The sequence below is a fragment of the Cebus imitator genome, unplaced genomic scaffold, assembly GCF_001604975.1.
Source record: "Cebus imitator isolate Cc_AM_T3 unplaced genomic scaffold, Cebus_imitator-1.0 Scaffold675, whole genome shotgun sequence".
Taxonomy (NCBI): domain Eukaryota; kingdom Metazoa; phylum Chordata; class Mammalia; order Primates; family Cebidae; genus Cebus; species Cebus imitator.
In genome coordinates, this window is record NW_016107990.1 from 13,365 (window position 1) to 30,433 (window position 17,069).

The 17,069-nt window shown below is 37.0% G+C and overlaps 1 protein-coding gene across 1 annotated transcript in view; it reads left to right on the forward strand.

The window, feature by feature from the left end:
- Nucleotides 1-728: 728 nt before the first annotated feature.
- The window catches only part of PEAK1 (pseudopodium enriched atypical kinase 1), a 239,132-nt gene continuing 222,791 nt past the window's right edge, over nt 729-17,069 (forward strand). Inside the window, exon 1 of the mRNA XM_017518363.2 lies at nt 729-1,071. The gene's annotated coding sequence lies outside the window, so the exon portion shown is untranslated. The remainder of the gene's footprint in view (nt 1,072-17,069) is intronic.

Consider the following 17,069-nt stretch of genomic DNA (forward strand, 5'->3'; position numbering starts at 1 on the left):
CTGTAAGTGGTGTACTTGGTCCTAAAGCTTACACCTCAAGATGTCTAACATCACATCTATGTACATTTCAGTGGCTAAAGCAAGTCGTGTGCCCACACCTAAGTTGAAAGAGGGCAATGAGGTCCAGTCTTACCATGAGTCTGGTAAGGAGAAGAACTGGAAGAGTGTTAATGACTATAATCTTATTTTTAAAACAATATTAATTTCATTGATCAAAGGTGGTATCTCATTTTAATTTGATTTTCTTTACCAATGTAGAGAACATTTTTATACTTAGACATTGGTTTTATTTACTCATTTGCTTACGTTATTATAAACATGTGCTATTGGTTTACTTTTACATTTCCAGATTTTTAAATTCTGTATTTTCTATGAGGTTGGGTAATCATGATATAGCGAGTGTAAACTTAAGAAAATACTTTCTTTTGAATTATTGAGTTGATGAAGGAAATTGATATTTTTCTCCTGTTAATGTAGTATATGTTTTGATATACTTTTTTTCTTTTTTTTTTTTGAGACGAAGTCTCTTTCTATTGCCCATACTGGAGTGCAGTGGCGTTACCTCGGCTCCTGCAACCGAGGGTTGAAGCAATTCTCCTACCTCAGCCTCCCGAGTAGCTGGCACTACAGGTGTGTGCCACCACACCTGGCTAATTTTTTGGATTTTTAGTAGCGATAGGGTTTCCCCATGTTGACCAGGCTGCTCTCAAACTCCTGACCTCAGGTTATCTGTCCGCCTTGGCCTTCCAGAAGTACTGGGATTACAGGCGTGAGCCATCTTGCCCAGCCTGTTTTGATATACTTTTAATATCAACATTAATCAAAGGCAATAGAAAATCCAGGAGAATTTCTTAATTCTTGAAATTCTACAGATACCTAAAGAACAGCTTGAATATAAAAATTTAGTAGGTAAATGATCAAGTTAGGGCTTTATTGAAAGAATTAAATTTCCTACTCAGATTCAACCATATTGACCATGTCTTTTTCTGTTTGTTTTTTTAAATTCAGGTGTCTGCCCAAACTGGAACTTATGCTGTAGTCATTTCTTTGTGGTTTATCTAAAAACCAAAGGTGAGATAATTTATGAATGCATTTGCCTTTTAATACATGTTTTATAATGAGAAAGAATTGTGTCTGAAAAAATTTAAGGCAATACCAAATGTGTTTTCTTCTGAGTGTTTTAATAGGAAATAAACATTTATTATAAAACTACATATATAGTTTGCTTTTAGTTTATAAGACATTTGAAATAAATGAAACTTGTTCTAGGGTTAAAATATTTTAGGGTGAATTTTTTCATTATCGTTAATACTCAAAGATGAAATTCATACTACTATTCTCTGATACACTTGAGAATATATTGGCATTATAATGTCATATTCTTGAAGACATATTTTCCATTAGTTAAGTCATAGATTAAAACAACCGCTAACTATTTTAATGGGTCAGTTATTAAGAGTTTTCTACCACTGCTCTCTTGGACATGACGACTTTCTGTAGTTCCCTGTTTGGGAGCCCATATAATAAGGATATATACACATCAGTATGTTAATAGTTGGCTTCTATAGAAAGCTTTCCTTTTATAGAAAGCTTCTATAGATAGCATTCCACTCTAAAGATAGGATCTTAGCCCTTTCCTGTTTCTTACCTGTCTTGGCTCAAGTCCTCTTGTTAAAATTTTTCTGAATGGACCATTGTAAGTCTCTCATCTGATCTTTCCACCTTGAGTCTGACTGCTCTCTAAGACATTTTTATCATTGTCAACAGATTTTTTTTTCTTTAAAAAAATGTCAGCATGTCAATCTACTACTGTGAGTCCTTTAGTACCTACATTCCTTAAGGATTATTTTACAAACTCCCTTACCAAGCAATAGTGCTCTAAATATGATACAAACACTGACATCGTGTATTCTTGTCATATCTTTACTGAGAAATAATTCCCATGCTATAAATTCCACCCATTTAAAGTGTAAAATTTAATAGTTTTTATTATATTTACAGAGATGTGCAACCATCACTACAATCTAGTTTCGGAATATTTTCATCACCCCCTTTTTTCTTTTTTGAGATGGAATCACTTTTTCACCCAGGCTGGAGTGCAGTGGCGCAGTCTTGGCTCACTGCAGCCTCTGCCTCCCAGGCTCAAGTGATTCTCCTGCCTCAGCCTCCTGAGTAGCTGGGATTACAGATGTATGCCACCATGCCTGGCTAATTTTTGTATTTTTAGTAGAGACAGGTTTTCCCTATGTTGTCCAGGCTGGTCTCAACCTCCTGACCTCAAGTGGTCCTCCCACCTCAGCCTCATTGCTGGGATTACAGGTGTCAGCCACCTGCCTGGCCTTTCATCATTTTTGAAAGTACTCATTAGCAGTCTCCACTCATTCCTCCCTCCCTTTAGCTACTAATTTACTTTCTTCCTATTCTGTACATTTTATGTAAATGGAGTTGCACAGTGTGTTGTCTTTTGTGACTAATTTCTTTCATTTGGCATAAAGTTTTTAAGCTTCATCCATGTTGTAGCGTGGATGAACCTTGATTCCTTTTTATGGCTGAAAAATATTCCTTTGTTTGTGTCAGTAGCTGATCTGGGAACACAGAGCTGAATGACTTTAGTCACTTACTGAATTAGGATAAGCAAGAAGTTAAACCTGAGGAAGTGCAGGCTTCCTCCTCTCAGGTGGATCAGCACAGAGGTGGGAGTTTCCACAATGTCGAGGGAACCCCAGCAAAAGGTTCCTGCTGTTTTATAGATCTAGGGTGGGTTGGAGGGCGAGGTGCAAAGTCTAGGAGTGGAGGAAGGTACGGAGTCAGAGTAGAGGAAAGTGTTTTCAGTGTTTTCCCTTTGTTGAGGAGGCCCCTGCAGAGTTGCCTAAGGAAAGGCCTCCGTTGAAGGCCACAGAGACTTACCTCAAAGGTACCTGGGCTAGGAATGTAAATCTAGTAAAAGAGCCTGGTCATTTAGGGATACCTGAGTCTTGACTGCAGCTTGCTTTAGAGATTATGATGCACTGGGTGTGCACCAAATCTGGTGTGAGGAGGCAGTTTTCTCCTGTGAAGCCTGCCAGGTAAAGACTTGTAATTGTTTATGATTAAGTTTAAAAAAAGTGGCTGAGTGTGATGGCTTGCACCTCTAATCCCAGCACTTTGGGAGGCTGAGGTGGGTGGATCACCTGAGGTCAGGAGTTCAAGACCAGCCTGGCCAACATGGTGAAACCTCGTCTCTACTAAAAATACAAACTTTAGCAGAACGTGGTGGTGAGTGCCTGTAATCCCAGCTACTTGGGAGGCTGAAGCAGGAGAATCACTTGAACCCTGGAGACAGAGGTTACAGTGAGCTGAGATCATGCCATTGCACTCCAGCCTGGGTAGCAAGAGGGAAACTCTGTCTCAAAAAAAAAAAAGTCACACCTGTTTATTTTTTATTTTTTTCATCCACAGTATCTATATGCCATATTTCATATATCCATTTATCAGTTGTTGGACATTTGGGTTGTCTCCACTTTTTTTTGGCTATTATGAAAAGTCTGCTGGGAACATGTATTTGTGTATTAGTTTTTATGTGGACATGTTTTCATGTCTCTTGGATATATACTTAAGAGTAGAATGGCTAGGTCATGTAGTAACTCTGTGTTTAACATTTTGTGGAACTACCAAACTATTTTCTAAAAAGACTGAACCTTTTTACATTCCTACTAGCAATGTATGAAGATTTTAATTTCTCTATATCTTTATCAATGCTTGACATTGTCTGGGCTTGTTTGGTTTAATATAGCCGCTCAGTAGATGTGAAGTGGTGTATGGTGGTTTTGATTTGTATTTCCCTAGTAACTTATGATGAACGTTTTTGTATATGCTTATTGGCCATTTGAACATTTTTTCTTTTTTCTTTTAGTTTTTAATTGACAACTAATTATACATATTCATAGATACATAGTGATGTTTTAATACACATATGTTAGTGATCAGATGTTATTAGCATATCCATCAATCTCAGACATTTATCATTTCTTTGTGTTGGGAATGTTCAATAGCCTCTTCCTAGCTATTTGAAACTACATATTACTGTTAACTGTAGTCATCTTACTGTGGTATAGAACACTAGAACTTATTCCTTCTATCTAGTGGTAATTTTTTATCCTTTAACAAATCTCTCCCTGTCCCTGCCTCCCCACTACCAATGAGTGAGAACATGCAGTGTTTATTTAACTTTTTGTTCCTGGTCTGTTTTACTTAGCCAAATGTCCCAGTCTCATCCATGTTGCTACAAATGACAGGATTTTTTTTTTTTTCATGACTAAACAGTATTCTCTGGTATATAACACCTTTGTTGGACATCTAGGTTGATTCCATATCTTGGTTATTGTCAGTAGTGCTACAATAAACATAGAGGTGCAGATGTCTCTTTGATATGATTGTCTTGTCTTTGAATAAATTCCCTGTAGTGGAATTGCTGGATCATATGATAGTTCTATTTGTAGTTTTTTGAGGAACCTCCATACTTTCTCCATAGTGATTGTATTAGTTTACATTTTTATCGACAGTATATAAGAGCTCCTTTTTCTCTGCGTCCTCACCAGTATTTGTTATTTTTTGTCTTTTTGATAGTAGCTGTCATGCTATTTGGGTTGAGATTATACCTCATTGTGGTTTTTATTTGTATTTCCTTAATGATTAGTGATGTGGAACATTTCATTTTTGTTTGTTTTTGTTTTTATTTCGAGACAGAGTATGGCTCTGTCCCGACGCTGGAGTGCAGTGGCATGATTATAGCTCACTGCAGCCTCAAACTCCTGGGCTCAATCAATCCTCCTGCCTCAGCGTCTCAAGTAGACAGGACTGTAGGTATGCACCACAATGGCTAATTTAAAAAAATTTTTTGCAGAGATGGATTCTCATTATGTTGCCCAGGCTGGTGTATGTCTTTTTTTGAAAAATGTCTCTTCATATCATTTGCTAATTTTTAAATCAAATTTTTTTATTTTTTGCTTTTATTTTTTGTCCTTATGTATTCTAGATATTAGTCTCCTGTGGGACGAGCAGTTTGCAAATATTTTCTCCCATTCTGCAGGCTGTCTTTTCACTCTGTTGATTTTATCATTTGCTGTGCAGAAGTTAATTTGCTGTAATCCTATTTGTTTGTTTTGCTTTAGTTGCCTGTGCTTTTCAGGTCTTATCATAAGATCTTTTCCCAGATCAGTGTCCTGGAGCATTTTCCCCTATGTCTTCTTCTTCTAGTGGTTTGATTGTTTCAGGTCTTTGATCCATTTGTGAGTTGATTTTTGTACAGGGTGAGAGGTAGGGGCTTTAAAGACATTTTTATTTTCATCCTTTGCCATTTTTAAATTAGGTTATTGTACATATATTTTTATTTATATTACATATATTATAAATGTATATTTACATTAAATAGAAATACAGTTGTCCCTTGGTATATTCAGGGAATTGGTTACAGGACCCCTGCTTATACCAAAAATTCACACATAGTCAAGTCCTGCATTAGGCCCTACTAACCCACTTATAAGAAAAGTCAGTCCTCTTTATAGGTGGCTGTCACATCCCATGAATGTTGTATTTTTTATCCATGTATGGTTGAAAAAGATCTGCATATAAGTGGACCTACACAGTTCAAACCTGTGTTGTTCAAGGGTCAACTTATATGTGTATATAGAGTGGCTGGATACAAATCTCTTATGAGAAATGATTTACAAATATTTTCTCCTATTTTGTGGGTCTTTTCACTTCTTGATATTGTCCTTTGAAGCAGAAGAGTCTTTATTTACTTATTCATTTATTTTTTGGTACTTTTGGTATTATATCTAAGAAACAATTGCCTAATTCAGGGTCCTGGGAAATACGTTTTCTTCTAAGAATTTTATTGTTTTACCTCGTTTTTAAGTCTGTGACCCATTCTCACTTAATTTTTATAAATGGTTTAATGTAGGGTTTCAACTTCATTCATTTGTAAGTAGATATCCAGTTGTCTCAGAATATTGGATTATCTTGGCACCCTTGAAGAAAACCAATTGCCTATAAATGTAGGGGTTTATTTCTGGACTTTCAATTCTGTTCCATTGATTTGTCTGTCCTTATGTCAGCACCACATTGTCCTGATTGCTATAGTTTTGTGATACGTTTTGAAATTGGGAAGTGTAAGTTCTTCCAACTTATTCAAGACTGTTTTAGCTCTTCTGGATTGCTTACAATTCCATATGAATTTTTGGATTAGCTTGTCAATTTTTACCAAAAATTCCAGCTAGATTTTGATTGTGGTGAATCTGAGGCAGGAATCATTAAATCAGTTTGGGGACTTCACAGTCAGTCATCCAATTCATAAACACTGGATGACTTTCCATTTATTTAGGTCTTCTTTAATTTCTTTCAGTGTTTTATAATTTCCAGTGTATTATATATTGTATAATTTTCACTATATTTTCAGCATGTGTATTTATAATTCTTTTGTTAAATTTATTCCTAAATATTTTGTTAATAGTGTTGTAAATGAAAACTTTTTTCTAATTTCATTTTTGGATTATTCATTGCTTATATGTAGAAATATAATTGAGTTTTGTATCACACAACCTTGCTGAACTTATTTGTTAATTTTAATAGTTGTTCATAGATCACATAGGGTTTTTTAATATGTGAGATCACGTCATCATGTCATAGTGATAGTTTTACTTCTTTTCTGATCTAGATGCCTTTCATGTCTCTAATTGCTCTGGCTGAAACCATTTTTCGTTTTTTGTTTGTTTTTGTTTTGTTTCTTTGAAATAGGGTTTTACTCTGTTGCCCGGGCTGGAGTCTAGTGGTGTGAACATGACTCACTGCAGCCTCGACTTCCTGAGCACAGGTGATCCTCCCGCCTCTGCCCCGCAAGTAGCTGGGACTACAAGCAGGCGCCACCATACCCAACTAATTTTTTAATTTTTTGATAGAGATGGGGTTTTGCCATGTTGCTCAGGCTGGTCACGAACTCCTGGGCTCAAGTGATCCCCCACCTCAGCCTCCCAAAGTGTTGGGATTATGCATGAGAGCCACTGTACCCAGTCTTTGTCTCGCTTCTGATATTAGGGTGAAAGCATTCAGTTTTCAGGATTAACTATGATGTTAGCTATGGGTATTTCATAACTGCCCTTTATCTGGTTTAGGAAGTTCTATTTTAGTCATAGTTTTTTTTTTAATGTTTTTGTCAGAAAGTATATGAGATAATGCTTATTGAGATCTTTCTGTATATGCCAGACCCTATATGCCAAGTGTTTTATATTTAGCATTTCATGGAAGCTTCACAATAGTCCTGTGAGGTAAAGACTGTTATTTTATCCTCAGATAGAAAGGTACAATCAGATTGTTTGATTTCAAAATTTGTGTGTTCAATCATCCATTAAAATTTTTGTACAAACCATGCTGATGTATATGTTACTTTGTACCTGCCAGTTTCCCCCTTTGTATGGGGAAGTCCTCTCCCACTTCCCCATACGAAGTTGATTGCTCACCTATCACTGCACTTTGTACTTTTTCACTATGTTGTGATTGTTTGTATATGTTTCTCTCATTTTAGAAACTGTGCTTCTTAAAGTCAGGGACTTTGTCATTTTCATTTTTGAATTCCCCCAGTTCTCAGTGGAGAACCCAGAAAGATAAATATCACAGAAGCAAAGAGATTAGAGTGTTTCAAAAAGGGTGGCAGTGGTCATTAGTGTCAGGTGCTACAGAGAAAGGTCAAGTAATGTAAAGTTTACAACATGAATTTTGGTTTGGTCTTTTTTTTTTTTTTTGTGGCAGTGGAGACAGGATTCTGGTTTGTTGAGCAGTGAATGGAAGATGAAGAAGAGACTGTCAAAAAGTATGGACTATTCTTGTGAGAAGTTTAGCTGTGAATGGGAAGAATGAGTTTAGGGTGCTAGATAGAGGGGAACATAGGGTACTTTTTAATATAGGATAGCCTTGAACATGCATATATACAGAGGTATGGGAAAAAAGAAGCAGGTAAGAGCAAAATTATGGAAGTAGAGAGAGAGAGAGGAGAATACTATAACAGGCTCCTTGTGGAAATGGCAGATTGCATGTAGAACACATGATAGAACACATGATAAAACACAAGATTTGCCAGGAATGGCTTCTTTCTTCTGAAGGTAGGAGGTGCCCATGGATGTAGCTAGTGACAAATTTGTGGGTGTGAATTAGGAAATACAGGGAGTTTTCATTTCCTCTGAAGCAGAAGACAAGGTCATTGGCTTGTCAGTGTAGTGGGCAATATTGTGGAAAAAGACCAACAGGGCTGAATATGGTATTTGAGGTGTGTGGTAATGGTTTAGGATAACTACTGTGGGCCATGGGAGAGTTTGCTTACTAGAAATTGAAAAAGGTTATGAGGGCCTCTCTCTCTCCTTCTATATAATTTGAAAAAATAGACAAGGTATGTGGTCAGAAATTTAGATAGTATAAAAGGATTCATAGATAGTACAAAAGTACAAAAGTAAGTATTTCACCTTAGATCCTCTGTCACTATATTCAGAAGAAACTAATTGGCAGTTCACTTTTAAACTATTTTTGCAAACATACATATACATAAACATCTATGGAGTTTGTTTTGATCTGTGAGAATTTACCGTTCTACTTTTGCTTCTTATGTTTTTTTTAAGACAGGGTGGTGGCTCATGCCTGTAATCCCAACACTTTGGGAGACTAAGGTGGATAGATCACTTAATGTCAGGAGTTAAAGACCAGCCTTGGCCAACATGATGAAACCTCATCTCTACTAAAAATGCAAAAATTAGCCGGTTGTAGTGATACACACCTGTAGTCCCAGCTACTCAGGAGGCTGCGGCACAAGGATCACTTGCACCCTGGGAGGCAGAGGTTGCAGTGAGCCAAGATTGGCCACTGCATTCCAGCCTGGGTAATAGAGCAAGACTCTGTCTCATTTGAAAAAAAAAAAAAGACAGTGTCTTACTCTGTCACCCAGGCTGAAGAGCAGTGGTGTGATCACAGCTCACTGCGGCTTCGTACTCCTGGTCTCGCGTGATCCTCCCACTTCACCTCCCAAGTGACTGGGACCACAGGCATGTGCCACCGTGTGCTGCTAATGTATGTTTTATTTTTTTTAGAGACTGGGTCTTCTTAAGTTGTCAAGGCTGGTCTTGAACTCCTGGGCTCAGGTAATCCTGCCACTTCAGCCTTCCATAGTGCTGGGAGTATAGGCGTGAGCCACTGGACCCAGCCTACTTTTTGCTTCTTAAAATTACTTCTGTATCTTGGAAAATTTTCTGTATATGTAATTCTACTTCATTTGTGTTTAGAACCACAGGATATTTTGTGTGTGGTTATAGTATAATTTATGTAACCAGCATTTAGGTGAATTCTATCTTTACTCCTGTAAAATTCATGTTGAATAAGTGAATTACTACTTTTAAAACTACAAAATCATTATGGTACCTTAATTCTGTGCCTTAATTTTGGATTTCTACATATGCGCACCTTGAAATAAACTATAATATGTATAAAGACTGCGTTATTGTTAAAACGTAAAGACAACTTAAATATTTGAAAGCAATCATGCTCAATTTATTCCTGGAATTAAGAATAAGAATCTTACTTTCAGGTGTTTGCAATTTTCAATATTGCTGCCAAAAACATTTCTATCCGTGACTCTTGTCAATCTCTTATACATGTACAAGAGATTCTTTTGAGTATACATCTATAAATGTAATTCCTGTGTCATAGGGCAATGAATGTTAAAGATGTAATACAAAGTTTATTTCCAAAGAGCTTATGCAATTTTATTCTCCTACCATCAATGTATAAGAGGTCCTGTTGTTTTATAGCCTCTCAAATACTTGTTTTTTTTTTCAGACTTTTAAATTCTGCTAGTTGAATGATCTAAAGTTATATCTATTGTGATCTTTTAAGAAATACTTTAAAACTTGAGGTATAAATTTCAATTTTACAATAAAATCCTCAGATCCTAAATATACAGTTCTGTGAGATTTGATGAATGCAGCTACTCTCCTATAAAATTTGAAAACATTTTATTACCCCTAAAGTTCCTTCCGATTTCTTCCTTGACATTCTCATCCCTCACCAGAGGGAACCACTGTCTGAATTTTTATCACTGAATAACACACATTTGGGGCGAGGTAGTGTGAAACAAGAGAAGCAAAACAGAATTTTAGTAGTTCTTTTTTTGATTTGTTATCCCACAACTTTGCTGGGCTGCCTTTTGTCTTAGGCCTAAGCCACCATTCCACACATATCAAGTCAAAATGGGTCCTAGTCAACCCAGGGGTTTTTCTGAGTTCTTTCCATTTTTCCAGGGCTGTAACTTCTCCAGGGCTGATATTCTGGGAGGGGGGTCAACAATTTTTCTATTATAATTCAGTACCTGTAGTAATTGGAATCAGGGTAAACTTTTTCTCAGCCTTCTTGACTTTCTTTACATCATTACAGGAAACTTTAATCTGGACCCACCCACCAAAATGGATGAGTTAAAGACTCCTTGGTCATCAGTAAGACTTTTTCCGTGCCAGGTCTGAAGCCCTCTATACAAGGCTGTTTAGAGGGATGAGCTGGCTGCAGCAAATACTACGGAATCTTGCCAGTGTTTCAGTGTTGCTTCACTGAACTTGAACTGAACTAGGGCTGGCTTTTTGAATAGGCAGAGCCAAAAGGTGGGTGACTTGCTCAATTATAAAAAGGTCTCTCTCTTGACTTAAAATGTCTCCTCTTCTTTAGTGATTTTACTTTAAATTCTAATCTGAACAGTCATTCTTGCCCAAAATGGCCCATGAGTTTTTAAGTTTTTATTGCATCTTTAATGTAAATTTGTATTTTACTTATAATAAATATGCATAATAGTATTACAATATTTTAAATTACTTATATCAAAAAAACTTGCTGCTCCAGGAGATTGGATTGTATTTATTTCATTATTTTGCTTACTGTTCATCATATCTCTCCACCTCCTCCAAGGGATCAGTCCACTACACCATACAACTTTCCATTATAAATCCCTGCGTTTTACTTATTTTCTTTCTTTCCAGGCTGTGTGCTTCTTTCATGTGCCTAGTCATGGGCATAGGGCCTGCCAGATTTGCCACAGAGTAGTGCTCCAAAACTGTTAAAGTAATAAACGAAAACGTACGTAGTATTCATAACAAGAGACAACACTTTCTAGGCAGAGAGAAAAGTATGTATTCATAACCACCATGGGTGTAAGTCCTGTTTTTTGGCATGGTTGGAATAAAGGATACCTGGGAACAGTTTGCAGGGAAAGGCCAGATCACAAAGTGCCTACCTGTAAGCTGTATCAAAGGCTTTGATAGGGAGCTCTTGAAGGATTCTCAGCAGGAGATTAACATAGCTAATATTTTATTTTAAGAAGACGGTTTCGAGAGTAGTATGAAAGATATTTTGGAATGGAGAGACCACTTAGAAGGCTATATAGAGTCCAGATAGGAGATGACTTGAAAAGGGAGAGACGCCAGAGAGGTTTAGCAGGTAGAATCCATAGAAAATGGTGACTAATTAAATATTGGTGTTGGGTGAGGAGAAGGAGGTGTAGAAATCAGAGATGACTCTCAAGTTGGGCAATTAAATAGGTGTGGTACTATTTGTTTCCAGTCATTCCTTTCCAGTGTGTATTCAAGTACGGAAGGAACTTTTGGAGTGTAAGATAGGATTTTGTAATATTTAGTTTGATATTTCTCTGAGATAGTTGGGTAGAGATGTGCAGATCTGTCTGCTGTTCTTAGAGGGAGGTAGAGGCTTGAAAGAGAGAGATTTTAAGGTTAATAGATTTTAGAGAGTGATTGAAGAAGGAATTGCCCAGGACTGAGAACAAAATCCTTAGAGACATGTAGATTCAGTGGACAAGTGCAGAAAAAGGAACTGGGAAGAAGATCATGAAGAAGAAATCAGGAGAGAAACGAAACCGGATTTCACAGTAACACCCTTGGCTTTCTTCCCTACCTTGAGATTAGATTTTTCTTTTCTGCATCCCATGTTTGATCTTTGTCCTCAGACCTTTTCTTACTTTGAGTATTCTCTGCTGGGAAACATTGTGGATAAGAAATAGTTTTATTTTTGGACCTAGCAATTGCTGGCTTCTTTATATTTCCCCTAAATTCTGCTTGAATAGTACTTTCTTTTTTAGCTCATCTCTTTTTGTACCTTATACTATACATATAAAAGAAACCAGTTGACAGTTTGGACATTCTGCTTTGAAATTACCTTAGGTAGAAGTAATAGTTCATTACCAACATTTTCTGTTTTTTACCTTACCACAGGCAACAGTTTTGCTAAATTTTCTGCCACTTCATAACAAGGCCTTTCTGAAAACATTTAACTCTCCTTTAATTCCTTTTCAATAGTTTCTGCCAGGCCCTTCAAGCCTGAGTCCAGCTTCGGTCCACCACCCAGTCTTGAAACCAGCGTCACATCTTTTAGGTTTTTGTTATGTTAGCACCCCAGTTTCACATACCAAATTCTGTCTGGCAACATTGCTGTGTAGTACCCCAAACTTAGCCCCAGAACATGCATGGCTTTTCTCAACATAACCTTGGAAGTTACTCAATGTCACTTCTACCACAGTCTGTTGGTAACAAGCAAGTTCAATGCCAGCTTGGATTTAGGGAGTTAACTTCTTCCAAGTGTCTTGTTTAGCATACGTGATTGATACTTGGAATGCCTTTGCCACAAAATAGCCAAGGAGTTTCTTTTTCATGGTTATTTGGGGTTGATATTAAAAAGCAGTGCATGCACTTGCTCCTTCCTTGCTTACAGCTGGATGGAAATTGGCCTCAGAGGGTCCATGGTGTTCTTTGTCATTAGCCAACAGATGCTCGCCAGAGTGTTTTACTCACTGAGTCTTTATTTAATGTGAGGGTAATGCATCTCTGTAGCTAATGGGCTCATTTGTGTATAACAAATACCTGCCTTTCATCCACACGTGGATCCTTCACTAAATGTCTTTTTTTTTTTTTTTTAAACTAATCTGTTATCAACACCTGTTTGGCATATCTATCTTCAGATTGCTTTGACTTTCTGAGAAGTTGATCCTGACTTTTCTATGTCTGTCTTATAGGGAAAATATTTTTTGTCTGTGAAATAATTACTTCAGATCTTCTTCAAACATTAAATTTTTTAAAATTTCATGTCAGTACTATATGTCATAAACAACCTTAGGTTTCTAGGCACAAATATTCGGTTATTCATGAGTATGGTATGAAGTTGCTAATTCTCACATTGTAATTATATGTATTAAAAATATGTACATATTTCTAAATCAAGTATATATATTTTAAATTTAAAATGTACATATTTTTAAATTTTGGCAAAAAGTCCAAACTCTCTCCATAGCCCCCCTCTCCTCTCAGCAGCTGTCTCTCATCTCCCCTTCAGGCCTAGTGGTGCATATATCTGAACGAGGACCTGTCTTGGAAGTGGACTCGGGGCCATTTGAGCAGAGTTCTGGGGTTTTAGATAGGTAGAAAGTGATTTCTGGAGATAGATCCAGTAAGGCACTTCCATTTGGCCCTCTGCACTGCTCACTTCTTAGGGGAGAGGTATGGCATAGGAGGACCAAATCCTATTGCCTTGATCTAAGGCTGGTAGTGATTTTAATAATTTTTTGACATAGGGTTTTGCTCTCTCACCCAGGCTAGAAGCTATAGTACAGTTTTGATCATAATTCACTGCAGGCCCAAGCAATCCTCACACCTCAACCTTCTGAGTAGCTGGAACCACACGCACGTACCACCATGCCTGGCTAATTTTTAAATTTTTTGTAGAGATGGGGTCTCCTTATGTCACCCAGGCTGGTCTTGAACTCCTGGGCTCAAGCTCTCCTCCTGCCTTGGCCTCCCAAAGTGCTGGTATTATAGGCATGAGCCATCGCACTTGGCTGCTTTTAATATTCTTTTAATACGTCTACCAGACTTCATTACATTTAGACTTTATTATTTTTGGTCTGTCCTTTTGTTGTATAGCCAGAAAGATTTGTCTAAAACTCAAACTGTTACCACACCCTTGTTCAAAACCTTTTAAGTGCTTCACATTTTCATCGAGATAAAGTCTTAACATGGCCTGTTGAAGAACCTTTGTGCCCTATTCTTGTTAATGTGGAAGGCATCCAGGTCCTTGGTGTCTTGAACAAAGAATTGAACAAAACACACAAACAAAGCAAGGAAGGAATGAAGGAATTTATTTAAAATGAACATACACACCACTGTGGGAGCAGGCTTGAGCATAGGGGTTCAAAGGCCCCAGAGTTTTTGATGAGTTTAAATACCCTTTACTTGGGGTACACCCTATGTAAATGAAGAGAATGAAATAAAGTTACAAAGTCATTTACGGCATATGCCCTATGGAGAGGATATTTCCTGTTATAGCTGAAGCGCGAATTGGCTTTATGTTCCCTGCCTCCAGACCATATTTTCCTGCCTCATTCTGATCATACTTTTTCATTCTTACCTATTACCAAACTCTGTTGTCATTCCGATCAAGTACTCTTTCCTACCCTCCCATCTTTGCACAGGCTGTGGGTCTGTCACATCCTCTGTCATGAATGACCTCTAGTATATCTACCAAGCCAACTCATACTGACCCTTGAATACTCAGTTAAATGTTAGGTATTCTGACAAGCCTTTCTTCACCTCCCCAGGAATAATTAAGTCCTTCCCCTTGTTTATTTCCATAGTGGCTTGTATACGTCTTGTTTTGGCACTTGTCTCATTATATAATGTTTGCATGTCTGTAAGCAAAGCCTTCTGCCTCTGAAGGCAGGAGCTAATTTGATTCAGCATGGTATTTCTAATACCAACAGTGCCTAGCACAACAATAGGGCTTAATAGATGTGTATTGAATGAAGAGGGTAATTAGTGGAGTGCTTTACATGTGAATTGCTCTAAATAGAAGACCATGTTTGCGGTAAATGCCCATGTATCCAAGGTGATTGAGAAATGGAGTGTTCCAGTAATTGATTATGTTTCTTAACAGCCAATTACAAATGATCAATTTTAGATAATTTGAATGAAAAACAAAATGGGTTTTACAGAATTGATCTGTCTTTGTTGATCCATAAGATGCTTCAGCATGATCATTCTGACTTCTGTGGCTTGTTTAGAGCTGTGGCTGAGGAAGCTGTAGGGAACTGAGCTGAAGGGGGATCCGTAGTGATGCTTTGTCACAAGCTGGGCCTTTTTTTTTTACTTGAATCTCTAGCACACATATGCTTACTATTTTGCCTAGGTAGAGTACATTATAAATTTAACACTAAGGAGACTCACAATTGTATTTTTTTTTCAAATGTAGCTGAAAAAATTCTCAGAAGACAGACAAGCAACATACCTTAAGGTGTATATCCTATCTTAATTCAGTGGAAAGCTTGGTACATTCAGGCTGTTCCCTATTCAGTGACAGTCTTTGCTGAGCAAAAGTGAAGTCTTGTGAACTAAGCTAAGTAATTAATTTGATTGTACTCTCTGGCTATGACTATTTTAAGAGGCCTGGGCTCCCACCCAAATTATATATTGATTCTTCTAATTCATATGAAATTAGTATGAGTGGTTACTGTTCATTTGTGTATTGATTTATTGTTCTTTTGTGTTCTCACCTACCCATCAGCAGTGTTGCCAGTTATTAGTTACAAAACTCAGAGACTACTTTTGTGCCTACATTTTCACATCTTTGAAAGTGGCTTTGAACAGAGGCCTATTTGGGAGTATGCTCTTATTATGTTTGCACAAATGATCTGAAAACTATCATGGTGACTGAGCCCTGACTGCCTACATTGCTATTCCATGTCTTCTTGTCAAACCTAGAAATCTTCCTATAATGCTTGATCCTTTTTAAAGGAAGAATTTGGAATATCAAGCAGGTGTATATTTTCTTAATGACACTCAGAAACATGTATTGTAAATTTGTCTATTTTTTAGATGCTACATTGTTCAGTTGGCTTCTCTCCACTTGGATCCTTTTCTTTTAATTTGTTTTCCAGCCTGCCTGTCCCTTCAGCTGCAAAATAATGCATTATTTGTAACATAATTATTTGTGAAAGTGAATCATCTCAAGTATAGGAATGATTGACCTACTTATAGAAGGGTTAGCTTGAATATCCTAAGTGAAGAAAGGACAATGTAAAGGATTAAGTAATTTTAAAGTATGTGAATATTATTCATTAATGATAGAAACACGGATTCAATGTCATACTCAAGCATATGATACTCAGTGACTCACTAGCCCAGCTATCTGGTTTAAAAAATAAAAGTAATTATTGCTACCTTATATTAAGCCAATATCAGTTGAGCTTGGAGAAATAGGTCTAAAAATTTGTCTTTGGAAATTTAATTTACTCCAATTATGAACATTTTTATGTTAAGCTGATTCAGTCTCTTAAATACAACATGGAAACATTTATGTCTTTGCAGTGTGACTTTAAAAAATAATTATTGACTGAATAAAATTGTGATTGCTTGCTAAGGCATTTTTTGGTGCTAGTTAAATTATAACTAAGAAAGGCTTTCAATTTTGATTTTAAGAGACGTAGGCCATACATGATGATTTATGCCTATAATCCCAGCACTTTTCGAGGCCAAGGCAAGAGGATTGCTTGGGCCCAGGAGTCCGAGACCAGCTTGAATAACACAGTGAGAACTCCTCTCTACATCCCCCCTCGCCAAAAAAAAAAAAGAGAGTATTCATTGTCAGGTCTTAGTCACAGTTCTGTCAACCGAGTAGCTGGCTGACTTTGGTGCCTTGGGTTTTCTCATGAGTCAGAATTGCTGTTTTATCATGGAGATCAATTGGATCTTATATATGAAAGTGCTCTATAAAATATATACCACATTTAGGAATTGCAAGATTTTAGCTCTTTTTGTGCCTGCTTTTTCAACTCTGGGCTGGTCATTTAAGCTTACTATGCTTTTATTTCTTCATAGATAAAATAAAGGAGTTTGGCCAGTATAATCAACTTGAGTATTGTTTACCTTGTGTTCAGCTCTTACAACCTATAATTTATTATTTTTCCTTTTCAAAAAAATCACCTGTTTTTTTTTTTTTTAAAACATTTCCCT